General features: G+C 43.1%; 1 protein-coding gene across 4 annotated transcripts in view; it reads left to right on the forward strand.

The window, feature by feature from the left end:
• Window positions 1–13775, forward strand: part of MCF2L2 (MCF.2 cell line derived transforming sequence-like 2) — a 247500-nt gene that overhangs the window by 164187 nt on the left and 69538 nt on the right. The window lies entirely within an intron of this gene.

Below are 13775 nucleotides of genomic sequence, written 5' to 3' on the forward strand. Positions count from 1 at the left end.
GCTGGAGCCTGACGATTGGGGAGGACCCAATCAGGGGCTCCCGGCGGAGGGTGGGGGTGCGGCAGCCGGGAGTCTGCCCTGAGGCGTGGCCAGTGCACGTTTCCTGCACCTTGTGGTGTTCATTGCCAAAGCCGAGCATGGCCCGCACCTCCGTCGCCAACTCGGCACGCTGCTGAAGGTGATGGGTGCCGCCCAGTCAGTTCTTGTTGGTGCTTGAGGACTCCAGGAAGTACCCACCCTACCGCCTCTTCAGTTAATTTTCAGTCATTTACTCAGATGGTCGACTGTGAGCCAGAATCCCCAGGAATGGCCCCTTTGAGTTGTTTCCCCTCTCTCAAAATATTTCATGCACGTAACTGGACAGAATCAGGAGAATATAAATTTCTAATAAGGAAAGAGATTATAAATAAATCCTTTATGGGTTTGGTTTCTTGTCCCCCAAATGTTCTAGCCTCCTAATAGAACAAACATTATCATTTAACAGGTAATATTTTGAATGATTTTATAATTGTGCATATTTCAGAATATGACAGAAAACAAAACATTAACCCAAATACTTCAGTAAAATAAAAGCTTTGGGGTTCTCATTGTAAAGGCAATAGACAGGTAATGGGTTAAAAGTAGATTACTGAATCAGAGTTTGAAACTGTAAACACATGTATTTGTTATTTCAAACTAGATTTTTAGGAAGTTTTGTAAATGCTTTTTTAAGCCCTTCACCCTGTTTTCAACCATGCAGTTCTTTTCATATATTACTTATAGAGAGCATGGTCAACATTGCCAAGAGATCATAGTGCCATATGCATGTCAGACCACATACAGAGATATTAATATAATGTGATTTGTAAGGGAGTCACTGACAGTGACCCATACATAAGCTAATTCACTGTTCGTATGGTGCAGATCACCTCCCTTCTTTATATATGAGAAATAAAACCCTGACCATGGTTCCACTTACAATCCCCACCCCCAGCTGTCATATGTATCATGTTCTATTTATGTGCAAATGTTCATTTACCATTATATTCCTTTCATATCATTTGGAACCAGGTCCACATACACAGGTGTCAGCACCTGTGTTCCACCTGCATGAACACATAGGACTGTACCTGCAAGAAATACAAACTGACCCAAACATTGAAAAACACATATAAAAATCACACATTAACATCATTCAATTTACACATAGACACCACAGACAGATAAACGAGTTCAAAAGTGAGTCAGGAGGTTGGTAAGAGAATGTAGGGCTTGTGGTCGTGGGAGGGGAGAGTATGTGGATGGGAGACGGGGCCCAGCAGAGTGAACAGTGAGCGGAAGAGGATGATAGACTTGATGGTATAGAACAAGGTACTCATGTTTCTTTTATTGGGAGCGTATGTGTGAACATTCTGAAACTAGTTGGAAATAAAATCAGGTGATAGTGGCGATGCTGATTTGAAAAGCACAGAGAAGGACCGTGTAGCGGCCATGTCCTCGGTGACCACAGTAGCTGCTCGTGAACAAAGACCACTACAATTAGATTTATAACCGACTTTAAATCTCTCTCTCAGAAATGTGCTTCACAGAACACGAGACAACTATGGAAAGTACTGGAAAAAGTACTGTACCATCAAAACGGTAAATGTGAAAAATGAAAGAATTGCAATTGCATGTTAGATTGAGAAGGGTCAAGGTAGGGCAAGAGATAGAGCAGAGGGGAAGCAGATGGAGGAGAGAGGGCCAGAGGGTAGGGCATCAGGGCGTTATCATGGGTTATGGGCAGAGAAGTCTGACGCCTACGTTCAAGAGAACCTAGAAGGTGGTAGATATGATAACTAACCGGCTTAATGCCTAACATAGCTGAAGCATGCGAACATAGTGCCAGGCTTGACTCATTTAGCTTAAATTTTGTACCTTCTGGACTCTGTTAGATAAGAAATTTCCTCACAGACCTCATACAGATACTATTCTGTGAATTCAGACACCCCCCAGGCCGCGGGTTCCAAAACCAGCCAGGTTCCTGCAAGGCTTGGGCTGCTAGAGAGATGGGGTGGTATCCTGACCTCACTCCCTGCCCACCCTGGGATCTGGCAAGTGACCTGACTTCTCCACTCCTCGCAGTAATCCCTGCCTGGATGGGTCCGGTGAGGACTGAATATAAAAGCAATCACGTGTGTGGAGTTACTAAGCACACACGGGTCGGGCCAGCTGCACGGGCTGTGTGGACGGCCGTCATCCTTGTGCCCACCCCAGGCTGCAGAAAGCCCCTCTCACATGAAGAGCCAGCAGAGGGGGTCTTCATGCTGCATCCATCATCGCTCTAAAAGGACTTGCTTGTTTCTTTTCACATCTTCGAACGGATTTTCTGTTCATACAGCATCACCCATTAAAATAATGCAGCACTCCTCGGCTGCCTCTTCCTCCCTCACTGCCCGCCAGCCCCCTCCCACCCCACACAGATCCTTCTGGGTTTCTTTTCTCTCTACCCTTGCTCCTTGGTGATCCCATCCATTGCCTTTAGTACCTGATTTCTATTTCTAGTCTAGATTCTGGGCTCCAAACTTGAGTGTCTCCACTCAAATGTGTCACATCAGCCTTAAGCTGAGCACGTGTGAAATGGAATATCCAAATGGAATATCCAGATGAGCCGCTGAATGGATGGGACTTGAAGGCCCCAAAGGCCAGAATCCTCCTCCTCCTCACCAGCGGGCCCAGCCCAACAAGTGACATGTCAGGAACAGTCAGTGGGCTTTTGTCACTGTAGAAATCGTCTGTGGATGTGTTTTCCCTACTCTTGAGAGTCCTGAGGCCTCTTGAGGGTGGGGACCCCATCCTGCACACCTCCAGTTCCCTTGAAGAACCTCCCACAATGCCTTGCACAGAGTAAGTGCGTATTAACTGCCGGTCAAGTTGAATTTTTGCTGAACGCTTCCCACATTCATCAAATGCTCAAACTTTCATTCCAAGAAGCTTCGCCCACAGTACAAAGGCCCCTGTGTACTTCTCCCTCGAAGCCATCAAGGCCCCAAAGTGGACACTGGAGGCACACTAGCCCCTTTCCTGCAGCTCTCGCCTCTGTGGTTTGGCAGCCTTCGGCAGCCTCCCTCAATTCCAGGCCCTCGGCGGTTGGGTGAAACCATTATCAGTCTGCCCAGAACTGGAAGCTGAAGGGGACTGACGCACACAGAGGCCCTCACCTGCAGGCCATTCTCAGAACCCATCTTGTTCCTTTCTCTTCTCCTCTGCCCTGGGGAGCCACCCCCCACCCCCACCTTAGTGGTCATCTCCTTCCACATCAACACACGAGGGCTTCTCTGATGTGCTCATCTTACCCTCACTGGGGGCCCCACAGGGGAGGGGACAATCTTAGAGGCAGGTCCTGTTTGCTGGGACCCTCCTTGGCCCAGCAGAGCTGATAGTGGGAGCCTCACTGGGGGAGGGGGTGGGAGGGAGGCTGGCATGGGTTTCCCCTCCATGCTGCCCGGGCTCAGACAACCCCAGTGACAGTGCCTCGGTACCACTCCATGACGGTGGATCGCTCAGCATTTCTTCTCCCCTCCCCACCTGCAGATCTGACATAGACTTCAACCTACTCCCCCCCCCACACACACACTGGGCCCTACAGGGCTCTGCGCAAGTTCCCAGGGGCTGCCTCTCACTTCACCTCCTTCTACTCAGGTCGACAGGTCGCCATAGCCAAATGGAGTGAATGAAGGGTATTTGTGTAGGCACAATCTGGAGTGTTGTCTGGTTGTTGCTTGGAGTTTAAAAGACAGCAGGCACCAGCTTGCCAGAGCTATCTAAACTGAGCAAAAGGACTTGGGTCCTGGGATGGAGTGGTACAGAGGAGAAGACAATTATAGAGCAGGGAAATGTTCAGAAAATAGTTATTGGCTATGGTACGGGGGCTACGTGCCTGGCCCAGACGCAGTCATTCGCGTTAGAAATGTACTTAAAATTAAGTTTGGTTGTGCTGATAGAATATCATATCATTCTCTGTGTCCCTTTTCTTAATAGTTAATAATTACTAAGTGCTCATTGTAGAGTATTTGTGGTTCAAATCCCACTCAAACCAATTCTAAAGGACAATTATAAGCCTGCCTGGGATTTTTATTGAGTATTACTTAAAATAAGTGGACCATTAATTAAGAGTTAGGAATAGTTTTGTTATACTGAGATTTTTCTTATAACAGCATTTCCAAAAGGCCAGTTCTAAAGTCCTTGATAGGTCATATGATCTGAAACAACATACATTTTATGAATCAGTCTTGGTTGGTCTGACAGGATAAAGCCCAATATCAACACCTATTTGCCCCTGCAGGTATAGGGCTAAGGAATACTGGGAAGAGAGAGCAATATCTCTGAGAGAGATGTTTATATCATATCAGTAAATATAAACAAACTGTCTCAGGAGGAAAGGGATTGATAGAATAATGGGATATCTGCTGAGTAGATACAGGTAAGAATGGGTCTGCAAAAGAGGTACATAGGTGGGGAGAGCAGTGTGTCTGTTCTCAATGTTTTTTTGATTTTTTCAATTTATTTTATACATGTATATTTTACCTTTGGGAATCTTTTTTTGCAATAGATTTCTCTTTGCATGAAGTGGAAGCCTATTTGCAGTTTCAATTTTTTTTTTCTCTGCCGAAAATTATTGAGTTACTTGGATATTCCTGTTGGAGTTAGTAACAGTACTGCCCTTTCCCATGAGTTGGAGTAATAATGGTTTTCCTATCAGCCATATTCCAGGAATCTCCTTGGTGTATCAGAAGTCTCCCACAGGATGTCTCATGTTGGATTGCCAACGTGCCTATGCACCGTGGCTCTGAGATTTGAGGCAGATCCCTCGAATCCTACACATAAACAGATGATGGCCTGAGCCAGCCCTTTTTCTCTAACCTGCTTACCTGTGTCCTCACTGCGTAGGCCCTGTTGTTTATGGAGCCATGCTACTGAGTCAGAATATTGGGGCCCTATTACAGTGGACTGATCTTCACCCTTGGCACGTCAGTTCCCCTGTCACTGGTTTTAGAGCTGGAGGGCTTGGACTTGGTGGCAGCGCCTCACCAGCAGTTGGACCTCAATCAAGTCACTTGATGCTCTGAGTCCCAATTTCCTCTTCTGTGAAATAAGAATAACAATCAGTACCTACTCTTGCTCACAGAATTGGTGTCTGTTCCTTAACTCTACCATTCATCCATTCGATAAACATTTATTGAGAATTTACCTACTTGTAAGGCAGGTGGACAAGGATAAATAAAACAGGACAAAGGCCCTGGAGGAGCTCTTTGTCAGATGTTGAATGGATCCAGGAAGGTAATACACACATTAAGAAAACAACTCTACTTCACACCTACTAGGCAGGCTATCATTTTAAAAAATGGAAAAATGATCAAGTGTTGACAAGGATGTGGAGAAATTAGAACCTGGTGCATTGCTGGTGGGAATATTAAGTGGTATAGTCACTCTGGAAACCAGTGTGGTCGTTTTCCAAAAAGCTGAAAATAGAATTATTGTATGACCCAGCATTTCTACTTCTGGGTATATACCTCAAAGAATTGAAAGCAGAGACTCAAACAGAGATTTGCACACCAATGTTCATGGCAGCATTATTCACAAGAGCCAAAGGTGAAAGCAACCTAAGCATGCATCTACAGATGGCAGGAAATGCAAAATGTAGTATGTGCAAACAACTGAAGATATTCAGCCTTAAACAGGAATGAAATTCTGTCACACGCTACAACACAGATGAGCTTTGAAACACTGTGCTAAGTGAGAAAAGCCAGACACAAAAGGACAGATGTCTTAGGATCCCATGTAAACGAGGCACTTAGAATAGGCCAACTCTCTGAGACAGAAAGTGGAATAGAGGTGACCATGGACTGGGGGGAGTGGGAGAGGAATGGAGAGCTGGTGTTTAATGGATCCAGAGTTTCAGTTTGAGGTGACTGCAAAGGTCTGGTGATGGCTGCACAACATTGTGAATTTACTTAATGCTACTGAATTGTACACTTACATGGTAAATTTGATGTTATACATATTTTACGATTAAAAAAAACCTTTATAATCTCTAAAATGCTATACAAATGCAGGATGGTTAACTTGAGTTAGCATTCATGAGATTGGGTTTATATCAATCCCTCTTTTAAAAAGTGCGGTACGCATGAAATTACTTTTTCACTATTTATTACGTGATATTGAAGAACAAGCATCCATCCCGATAAACTTTAATAATAATTTATTTATGCCCCATTCTCTTCCAAAAAGAATTTGAGGTAGTTTACTCTAAAAACATCAGAGTAATGAATGAGGTCAGATCCCATTGACATAGACAAAATATAGAACCTGAGATACAAAAGAAGAAGAGAGAGAACAGATAGCATGTCCGCAACAGAGCAAAAGTCTCACTTGTGGGCCTTCCAAGAGCCAGGGAAGGGTTTCAGTTTCTATTCATCAGACCTTTTCTTAATGCTTAAAATATCATTGGTTTCAACATGATCATTGTGCAAGTCTGTAGTGTTCGCGTTGCTACCACTTACAGCTCTGAGAATTGATTGTATAATTAGAGAACACCTAATTGAAACAGAAGAAGCATGTAGAACCAAGAACATCTTTTCTTAAGTCCGAGCCCTCAGGGCCTGTTCTGTGCTTAAGGAAACAGGCTCCTGGAGAGTTGCCTGCCCTGCTGGCCAAATGCATCTCCTGCCCCTTCCCCTGGGCTCCTGCATCAAGTCCACACTGTAGCCTGTAGGATGAGCATCTCCTCCATCCGGGGTCCCCCCTGCCTCCCTGGCTCCCCATCCAGCCCCCGCCCCAGCAGCGTGGTTCCTGCCAGGCCCATGTGTGGCCAGAACTCCCAGACCCTGCTCGTGTTTCCTTCTTCTTGGAACACCCGCTGTCTTGCTGGCCAAGCCCTCACCCCTTCCAGAGGACAGTTCAGATCTCACCTTCTCCGGAACATCTCCAGCGCACGCTGATTTCCCTCTCCTTGCTGTCCCGGTGCACTCTTCAGTTACACATTAGCGATTTAGTTCATTGAGGATGTGAAGGAATAGAAAGTCTTGTGAGAAATGAAGAGCAAGTTGTGATTACGCCAAAGACCACATCATACATTTTATTAGAAATGGTAATATATTTAGGAAATGATCATTGAGAGCCAGCATGGATACTCAGTCTTATCGAATTTGGCCTTTTGACACATAAAGAAATGAGCACCCTGGGAAAGAAAGTGACTTGCTCAAGGTCACCCTGTATATTGGAGGTAGAAATAGACTTGAAAACCTAATGCCCTGAAACCCAGTATTTTTACAATATCATACTAGTTTCATTTTAATTTGTGTTTTATTTAGTAATCAGGAAATAGGACTTTGGATGCACTCCAAACACAGGCAGAGAGGGGCAGTGTAACAGTGCGAAGAACATTGGCTTTGCTAGAGGCAGGCATCTTTGGCAAGTCATTCTGAGGCTCTGGACCTCTTATTTTTTCATCTGCAAAATAAGGATGAATTGAATGGTCTTTAAGGTTATATTTGCTTCTGGCATTTTATGAACCTACTGGACTGTTGGCCCAGCCCCACCAAATAATTTATGAGTACTAGTAGAGCATACATGTCTCGCTTCTACTTTCTCCTCTACACTGTTCCCCTCAGCCTGGGACATACTTCTTTCAGATGCTTTCCCTTGCTTCCTTTCTTTTTTACACTCAGCTTAAACTTCACTCAACTCAAAATTGACAGTGTGTCCTGCTACCCTTGGCTTAATTTCAGCCCCTCCTCTGCACCTAACTTCTCTGACTACCTGGTACCTTATCACACTGTATTGGAGTCATTGATTTTTCTTGTCTCTGCCACTGGACTGTGAACTAAGGCCTAGGATTATGATGCATTTCTTGAGCCCAGGTGGCTAAAATGGTGCCTATAAACAGTAAATATTTGGTAAATGGATCTAATGGTTTTTGCCTGGGAAGTAAGGACAAGACTATGGTACCAGTTTCATTCAAAGCTGTTAGAAAGAGTTTTCATGGAAAAGGGCGACTTGGAACTGAGTTTTCAAGAATGATTAGAATTTGAAAGGGAGTGTAGAATAATAACACTGGTCTAAGAAAGTAAAGGGGGGGGAGGAAAGGAGGTGGCTAAAAGGAATGGGTCGGATCAGTGTTACTTGTTTGAGCAGCAGAACATCTGCATTAGGTTGTCTGGGGTGCTTGTGCAAATTATAGATTCCACCTGTAATTCCCACCTGTTACTCCCTTTCTGGATCTGTCGGCCTGGATTTACCTTTAGGACAAGCTCCCCAGATAGATTCTTTTTTTTTTTTTTTAAGATTTCATTGATTTATTTGACACAGAGAGACACAGCGAGAGAGGGAACACAAGTAGGAGGAGTGGGAGGGGGAGAAGCAGGCCTCCCGTGGAGCAGGGAACCTGATGCAATGCGGGGCTGATCCCAGGACCCCGGGATCATGACCTGAGCCAAAGGCAGACGCTTAACGACTGAGCCCCCAGGCATCCCTCCCCAGGTAGATTCTTATCACGCGAACGGAGAGTCTTGAAATTCTGGAAGGGAATGTAGGCAATTGTGGGCAACTGGAAGCTATTTTAAGTTTCTAAAGAGGGAGAATAATGGTATGATGGAAATGGAGCTTTAGGAAGGGCATAGACTAGTAGTCTGCAAAATAGATTGGTGGGAGGGAGCCCTCAGAGGCCAGGGGAGCTTCCAGGAGTGCACCAAAGTATTCAAGATGAGAGGAGGGGAGAGTTTGCTTTCTCCTGGCTGTGCTGGAGATGGAGAATAAACAGTGACTCCAAGAGGCATGTTGAGAAATGAAATGATGAGGCTTGGCTACAGACAGGTTATATAAGCAGTAATAGTAGGGAAGAGTTTGAAATGACAACTGTGCTTTAGGGTTCCAGGAAATGGCAGTTCCACGGATACACAAGCTTCTTTTGTCTAAGGAGTTCTGTTTCCACCTGAGGTGGTTGCGGTGTCTGGGAGGCACCTCGTTGGAGAGTGTGTCAACTATTGGCAACATGGGCTTGAGTATAACCAAAGGTCTGGGAGGAACATAACGATGTGGGAGGGTCAATAGCACGAGAGGAGAGGAAAGAAGGAAGCTGAAAACCTGAGCTCAGAGTTGTGGGAGCAGCAACATTGGACAGGAAGAGGACGGACGATGAAGCAAGGAAGGAATAGGGAAGAAGCAGAGAGGTGGGTGGTGAATGAGGGTTGAATAATAAAGAGAAACCAAAGGGAGACAAAGGCTTAAGAAGGTGAGTATCCATTATGTCGGATGTGCTAGTGTTTGAGAAGGAAAAGAACAGTCCTTTCAACTTGGCAAAAAGGGTTTTAGATGAAAACTAACTGTTAAGAAGTGAAAATCTATAATACTTTCTGATGTGTGTGTTGTGATCTATCATACCAGGAGTAAATAAAAACTCTTCATGGCAAATTGTGTTGACAATTAATGAGCAAAAATAAAAATATACTTCAGACAGGCTGGTTTCCAAAAGGATACTCTTCTATTAGAGAGCTAGGAAATGGGGAGGGAAGACGGAAGGGATTAGGATGCACAGACAAAGAAGAAACATCAAAATCTTAACATGTATGTATGTTAATGATATTGCTTACAAAATAGGGTTGCATCAGGTTTTATTTTTTATTTTTTTAAAAGATTTTATTAATTTATGTGAGAGAGAGAGCAGAGCACGCGCGCGCGTGTGAGAGAGAGAGAGAGAAAGAGAGAGAGTGAGAGAGAGAGAGAGCATGCAAGAGTGCGGGGTGGCGGGGGGGGGACAGAGGGAGAAGGAGGCTTTCCACTGAGCAGGGAGCCTGATGCAGGGCTTGATCCTAAGACCCTGGGATCATGACCTGAGCTGAAGGCACAGGTTTAACCGACTAAGCCACCCAGGCGTCCTGCATTCAGTTTTTTTTTTTTTTAATTTAATTTTATTATGTTAGTCACCACACATTACATCATTAGTTTTTGATGTAGTGTTCCATGATTCATTGTTTGCGTATAACACCCAGTGCTCCATGCAATCCGTGCCCTCCTTAATACCCATCACCCAGCTAACCCATCCCCCCACCCCCCTCCCCTCTGAAACTCTCAGTTTGTTTCTCAGAGTCCATAGTCTCTCATGGTTCATCTCCCCCTCCAGTTTCCCCCTCTTCATTTTTCCCTTCCTACTATTTTTTTTTTAAACAAATAACGTATTACTTGTTTCAGAGGTACAGGTCTGTGATTCATCAGTCTTACACAATTCACAGTGCTCACTATAGCACATACCCTCCCCAGTGTCTATCATCCAGCCACCCCATCCCTCCCACCCCCCACCACTCCAGCAACCCTCAGTTTGTTTCCTGAGATTAAGAGTCTCTTATAGTTTGTCTCCCTCTCTGGTTTCATCTTGTTTCATTTTTCCCTCCCTTCCCCTATGATCCTCTGTCTTGTTTCTCAAATTCCTTGTATCAATGAGATCATATGATACTCGTCTTTTTCTGATTGACTTATTTTGCTTAGCATAATACCCTCTACTTCCATCCACATCATTGCAAATGGCAAGATTTCATTTTTTTTGGTGGCTGCATAATATTCTATTGTATATATATACCACATGTTCTTTATCCATTCATCTGTTGATGGACATCTTGACTCTTTCCATAGTTTGGCTATTGTGGACATTGCTGCCAAAAACATTGGGGTGCACGTACCCCTTCAGATCACTACATTTGTGTCTTTGGGGTAAATACCCAGTTGTGCAATTGCTGGGTTGTAGGGTAGCTCTATTTTCAACTTTTTGAGGAACCTCCATACTGTTTTCCAGAGTGGCTACACCAGCTTGCATTCCCACCAACAGTGTAGGAGGGTTCCCCTTTCTCTGCATCCTCGCCAACATCTGTCTTTTCCTGACTTGTTAATTTTAGCCATTCTGACTGAGGTGGTATCTCATTGAGGTTTTGATTTGGATTTCCCTGATGCTGAGTGATGTTGAGCACTTTTCCATGTATCTGTTGACCATTTGGATGTCTTCTTTGGAGAAATATCTGTTCATGTCTTCTGCCCATTTCTTGATTGGATTCTTTGTTCTTTGGGTGTTGAGTTTGATAAGTTCTTTATAGATTTTGGATACTAGCCCTTTATCTGACGTGTCATTTGCAAACATCTTCTCCCATTCTGTCAGTTGTCTTTTGGTTTTGTTGACTGTTTCCTTTGCTGTGCAAAAATTTTTATCTTGATGAAGTCCCAGTAGTTCATTTTTGCCCTTGCTTCCCTTGCCTTTGGCAATGTGTCTAGGAAGAAGTTGCTGAGGCTGAGGTCAAAGAGGTTGCTGCCTGTGTTCTCCTCTAGTATTTTGATGGATTCCTGTCTCACATTTAGGTCTTTCATCCATTTTGAGTTTATTTTTGTGTGTGGTGTAAGGAAATGGTCCAGTTTCATTCTTCTGTATGTGGCTGTCCAATTTTCCCAACACCATTTGTTGAAGAGACTGGTTTTTTTTCCACTGGGCATTCTTTCCATGCATTCAGTTTTTAAAAGAGGTTCCATTCTTGCCCCTTGGTTATGGTGTCATCTGAAAAAACAAAACAAAACATGGGATGTCATAGAGAATACAACCAGATATCCAAAGCTCTGCTTTTAAGCTACCATGAAATACGGCTTCAGAGAAGAAACAGTTCCTTAAAACACATTACCCCTCCGTTTCCTCCTTAATGACCTCAGGGTTGGGAGGTGGGGGGGAGATCCACTTTCCAGTGTAAAACAAAGTGACAGAATGTACACTAGTGTAGAGTTCATCGCTACAGGTTGATCTGGCATGGTCAACTCCATTTGGTGCTCTAAGTACAGTACTCTACCTCTGGATAGATATCCATCAGGACATAAATTGCTCTAGGTGTTCAAAGGTGTTTACATTACTTGAGTACTTTCCATGTTTTCTGTTCTTCATCTACATTATATATACTTGATGGCTTGAGATGTTAAATCCTTGATAGCCTTTTCTACAAACAAAGTTATGTGCCTTGGAATAATAAAAAAGGCAATCATCAGAAAGAAGCATACATTTTCTCCCATTTAATAATGTTATTTTAAAAAAAAACTAAGGAAAGAATAAAAAAAAAAAAAAAGAATGGCTTAACAGTGGTGTGAAGGAGATTTAAAAAAAGAATCTGAACTGAAACCTAGGTGGATGGTGTACAGGGGACTTCCTATCATTGGAGTTGTACCCATTGCACTTGAACAAGTAAAATGAAGTGGTTGGATGAGATCTCTAGACTGTTTCCAAACTATAAACTGGAACATGACCTGACAAGGGATTTTTTTTCCTTCTGAGTTGTGAATATTTTCTTGTGTCAGATTCCTAAAAACTCCTAAGAGTCTCTAAGTTCTTACATAACTGTTGGGTAATAAAATTGATTTCTACCCACCACCTAGTTATTTCTGTCTTCTGACTTCAGCTAATTGTCAATATGTCCTTAAACAGATTCACCAAGTTGCTTAAGCCCAGCACTTCATAAGGACTTAAAAGGCTGGCTGTACTCTGGTTTTCTATGAATACTTAACTGCGGCTATGGTCCTACTTGATACCACAGCTCATAGAAGTAGATTGGTACTGAGGCGCCTATTTCCTTTTGACATAGCAATTGTCATTTTGGGGTGATTATAAAAAGCAGAACCTCTTAGTGACTTTGTAGCTAAGTGTGATCTTAAAGTAGCTTTTTGATAGTCTATATACTTCTTGAATTGTATCTTCTGTCAGTGACCATCCTTTACCAGTCTTGTCTAATAATAAGTGTTTATAAAGAGATGCAAAGAAGACATACAAATGGCCAGCAGACACATGAAGAAATGCTCAACATCACTGGGCATCAGGGAAATACAAATCAAAACCTCAATGAGATACCACCTCACACCAGTCAGAATGGCTAAAACTAACAACTCTGGAAACAACAGATGTTGGTGAGGATATGGAGAAAGGGGAACCCTCTTACACTGTTGGTGGGAGTGCAACCTGGTGCAGCCACTCTGGAAAACAGTATGGAGTTTCCTCAAAAAAGTTAAAAATAGAGCTACCTTATGACCCAGCAATTGCACTACTAGATATTTATCCAAAAGATACAAACATAGTGATTCGAAGGGGCACATGCACCCAATGCTTATAGCAACAATGTCCACAATAGCCAAACTATGGAAAGAGCCCAGATGTCCATCAACAGACGAATGGTTAAAGAAGATGTGAGATATATATATAATGGAATATTACTCAGCCATCAATAAGAATGAAATCTTGCCATTTACAATGACATGGATGGAAGTAGAGGGTATTATGCTAAGTGAAATAAATCAGTCAGAGAAAGATAATTATCAGATTATTTCACTCATATGTAGAATTTAAGAAACAAAACAGATGAACATAGGGGAAGAGAAGGAAAAATAAAATAAGATGAAAACAGAGAGGAAGGCAAACTATAAGAGTCACTGAACTCTAGGAAACAAACTGAGGGTTGTTAAGGGGAGGTGGGAGGGGGAAGGGATAATTGGGTGATGGGCTTTAAGGAGGGCACTTGATGTAATGAGCATTGGTGTTATATGCAACTGATGAATCACTAAATTCTACCTCTGAAACTAATTTAAAAAAAAGAAAAAAATAGATACAAAAATTGTTATTTTTAAGAAAAGATTATTGTTGAGCTATAAAATATGTAAGTTGTAGGTTTTATTTATATCTCTCATATGGGGTTTATATGCCATAACCTCCAGTAACATTTTAAAATGTCATATGAACCATTTTTTAAATT

The sequence above is a fragment of the Mirounga angustirostris genome, unplaced genomic scaffold, assembly GCF_029215605.1.
Source record: "Mirounga angustirostris isolate CCGP_5_RB_7025 unplaced genomic scaffold, mMirAng1.0.hap1 SCAF_1, whole genome shotgun sequence".
NCBI lineage: Eukaryota > Metazoa > Chordata > Mammalia > Carnivora > Phocidae > Mirounga > Mirounga angustirostris.